The sequence below is a fragment of the Chiloscyllium plagiosum genome, chromosome 6 (assembly GCF_004010195.1).
Source record: "Chiloscyllium plagiosum isolate BGI_BamShark_2017 chromosome 6, ASM401019v2, whole genome shotgun sequence".
Classification (NCBI taxonomy): Eukaryota; Metazoa; Chordata; class Chondrichthyes; order Orectolobiformes; family Hemiscylliidae; genus Chiloscyllium; species Chiloscyllium plagiosum.
Window position 1 is genome coordinate 99,092,934 of NC_057715.1, and position 4,456 is coordinate 99,097,389.

The following is a 4,456-nucleotide window of genomic DNA, read 5'->3' on the forward strand; positions in this document are numbered from 1 at the left end:
GGGTGACCTTCTAGAGGTTTACAAAATTATGAGGGGCATGTATAGGATAAATAGACTAAGTCTTTTCTCTGGGGTCGGGGAGTCCAGAACTAGAGGGCATAGGTTTAGGGTGAGAGGGGAAAGATATAAAAGAGACCTAATCGGCCACTTTTTCACACAGAAAGTGGTACGTGTGTGGAATGAGCTACCAGAGGATGTGGTGGAGGCTGGTACAATTGCATCATTAAAGAGGCATTTGGATGGGTTTATGAATAGGAAGGGTTTGGAGGGATAAGGGCCAGGTGCTGGCAGGTGGGACTAGATTAGGTTGGGATATCTGGTTGGCATGGACGGTTGGACCGAAGGGTCTGTTTCCATGGTGTAAGTGACTCTAAGTATCCAAAGTCTGACAATGCGTTTCTTAATTGACTGAGGAGATTCCAATCCTTGGCTGGAGTAGGTGTTAGTTGGTTTCATCCTGGTATTAATGTGTTCATATTGTTGAGGGGGCAAGTGAAGTACCTTTGGTGCCTCATTGTCTGGGTACCCTTTGTGAAAACTTGACTCCTAGTGGGAGCAGCTGTTCACTAAGGAAATCTGAGGTGCTGGGCAAGACTCACTATCAGTTAATCTGAAGAAGTATATTTTCTTGGTCTGAGGCTGGATGAGCCCTGTCCTGAGGTATGTGTAATGTCTGAGGTGGCTGGTTTGGCCAATTTGAGGCATTGTGGGTAGGCTTAGAGGTTAAGTGCAGACATTTTGTGTTGTCTGTTTTGTGGCCATGTCAAGGTGAGGCCGTGACTCATTTCTTCTCCCATACCTACATAGACTTTAGCTCATCCTTTGTCTATTAACTTGTATGGCTCCAGGTCCATCAACTCCTCAGTATTAAAATTCCTACCCTTGATTTCAAATCCCATCATTGATTCACTTCTTCCCTTTCTATATAGTCTTCTGCTCAGCTTTGTCTTGTTGCAAATACAGGTACTCAGTTTTAACTTAGACAGGCATGGGCGATTGTGCCTTCAGCTCTATAGGCTCAAGAGTTGAAATTCCTTCACTTAACCTCTCTACCTTTTTCCCTGAATTTAGGAAGCTCCTTAAAACCTGCTGCTAAGTTATTCAAAACCTTTTTCCTGGCAAGGTGAAGTGCCATGGGGTGTTTTTAAAGAAACTATGTAAATTTAAGCCATTGTTATTGTAGAAATTTGCTGAAGACACCAAGGCAAAACCTAAACAGCGATTTAGCAAGGTTGTTGAATTCTTTAGGCTACATCAAACCATTGAAAGACTAATAGAATACAACAAAATATAATGGAATTAAGAAAGATGAATGGAGAGGATTTCTATTTCTTTCTTTGAGTACAAATTAAATGTTTTGTCTATTAAACAGTTATTTTGAGATATGTGAGCATTGCTTTATTTGAGACAAATGTTAAACTTAATTACAGAATATATACTTTAATGGTGGCACTTTTATAATCTACTATGATTTGATATCCATTTTTCAAAAGTTTAAGCCATTTTAGAAATTTAGTGTATCTGTATTTTGATATTCCTTTCTGTTTATTGTTTATTATCCACACCTTATTGTTAACTCAATAAATTAATGAGCTGTTTTGTGCAAAATTCTCCAATTAACTAGTATTTATACCTCAAACTATAGAATTTGGGAATCAGGAAGGAAACTGTCTGCTGGTTGGCATCATACTTAGCACAAGGCAAATGGTTGTGGGCATTGGACATCAGTCATTTCAGCACCAGGGCATCACTGTAGATATTCCTCAGGATTTGTCTAAAGCCCAATCACCTTCAGCTGCTTTATCAATGATCTTCCTTCCATCAGAAGGTAGAGATGGAGGAGTGGAGTGCATCATTTCTCCCTCCAATTCTATTTTGATTTAGTCCCTACCCTCCCCTTCACTGTTTTTGATCACACAGCACTGCCCTTTGATGTGAAGGGCAGTGTTTATCACTGGCCACCCGGGTATTTTCCTTTTTTCCTGGTGGTGGAATTTGAATAAAGATTGGTGCACTTTGTGTCTTTCACTGTGTCTCACCCCTGCACACACACACCATGGGTGCTGGGGAAAAAAAAGAAAAAAAAAGGAAAGAATGGAGGGCTGAAAGGGCAGAGAAGAAAAAAAAAACTAAAAAAAACCAGGTAATAATAAGCACTACCGCACTTAGGTGGTAGTGTGGGGGTTAATATAAAAAAAAAGAAGAAAAAAAAAGAAGGTAGAGATGGAGATTTTCACTGATGATTGCACATTTTTTAGCACTGTTCATGACTCCTCAGATACTGCAGCAGTTTATGTCAAAGTGGAGCTACACCCAGACAATATTCAGGCTTGGACTAATGTGGCCAGCAGGTAACTCCGCACCTAACTCCCCAAAGCCTGTCCACCACCTACAGGTCATACATCACGGGTGTGATGACATTCTCGTCACTTGTTTCGATAAGTGCAGTTCCAGCAACACTCAAAAAGCTTGACACTATCAAGAAGCCTGCTTGATTGGTCCTAAAACCATAAACATTCACTTCCACCACCACTGACACACAACAGCAGCAGTCTATACCATCTGCTATTGCAAATGCATTGTAGAAACTCACCAATATTCCACAGACAGCACCTTCCAAACAATGATCACTATCATCTAGAAGGACGTTGGCACAAAATACAATGGAACACCGCTGCCTTCATTTTTTCTCATACAAGTGTGGAATGGCTCTGAGGACACCATTTGTCACAGAGGGAGGGACTAGAACCAAAGGGCCAGCATTCCATCAATTTGCTGTATACACAGTGCAACATGTTAATGAATGTTTGAAGTGACATCTGAGGAATAGTGGGGGTTGAAATTAATTTAGCAAGAGAATGGGATGCGGAGTGGAGGTACAGTAAGGAGTGACATAAAGACAAAAGCAGAAGTTGAACCAAGTCAGATTAGATTAGATTAGATTACAGTGTGGAAACAGGCTCTTCAGCCCAACAAGTCCACACCGACCCGCCGAAGCGAAACCCACTCATACCCCTACATTTACCCCTTCCCTAATACTACAGGCAATTTAGTATGGCCAATTCACCTGACCCTGCACATCTTTGGATGGTGGGAGGAAACTGGAGCACCCGGAGGAAACCCACGCAGACATGGGGAGAACGTGCAAACTCCACACAGTCAGTCGCCTGAGGCGGGAAATGAACCCGGGTCTCTGACGTTGTGAGGCAGCAGTGCTAACCACTGTGCTACCGTGCCGCCCCAAGTCAGTCGAGAAGGCAGTGCAAATATAATCAAGCTTGGCACAAGGGACCATGGTAATGATGGATGGCATTTATTTTAATTCAAGGAGCCTTGCAAGTAAGGCAAGTGAGTTGAGGGTGTTAATGAATGCTTGGGATGTGATATTATTGCTGTCATGGAGACATGTCTGAGGGAGACACAGGATTGGCAGCTCAATACTTTGTGGTATAGAATCTTTCAGCAAAATAGCAAAGAGGTGTTTGCATTATGGATCAAAGAGTCGATTACTGCAGTAAGAAGAGATGATATATTTGTAGGTTCCTCAAAAGATGCCATATATATAAAATTTCAAAACACAAAAGGAGCAAGAGATGAGGTGCAAGTAACTGCTGATGACATCAAGGCTGCATTTGAACGAGTGTGGTATTAATGAGACTTCGTAAAACTGGAGTCAATGGGAATCACGGGAAGAACTCAGCTGGTCAAAATCACACCTGGCAGAGAGGGATGTAACTATGGTTGTTGGAGGTCAGTGACCTCAGCTGCACGCCAGCTCTGCAGAGGTTCCTCAGGGTAATGTACTAGGCCCAACCACTTTCCCTCCAACATAAGGTCAGAGTGGGGATGTTTGTTGATGAATACACAATGCTCAGTATCAATTGTGCCCCTCAGATACTGACGCAATCCATGTCCAAACGCAGTAAGACTTGAGCAATATGTAGGCTTGCGCTGACAAGTGGCAGGAAACATTCATTCCAGAAAAATGTCAGACAATCACCCTCTCCAAAAGGAGACAATCTAACCAATGCCCTTGATATTCAAAGGCATTAACTTCACTGAATCCACCATTATCAATATCCTAAGGGTTACTAGTGACCAGAAACTACCTGGACTAGCTATACAAATGCAGTGTCAAAGGATTTACAAGGATGTTGCCACAGTTGGAGGATTTGAGCTATAGGGAGAAGTTGAATAGGCTAGGGCTGTTTTCTTTGGAGCATCGGAGGCTGAAGTGTGACCTTATTGAGGTTTATAAAATCATGAGGGGCATGGATAGGATAAATAGACAAAGTCTCTTCCCTCGGTTGGGGGAGTCCAGAATTATAGGGCATAGGTTTAGAGTGAGAGGGGAAAGATATAAAAGAGACCTAAGAGGCAACTTTTTCACCTAAAGGGTGGTGCGAGTGTGGAATGAGCTGCTAGAGGAAGTGGTGGAGGCTTGTACAATTACAAC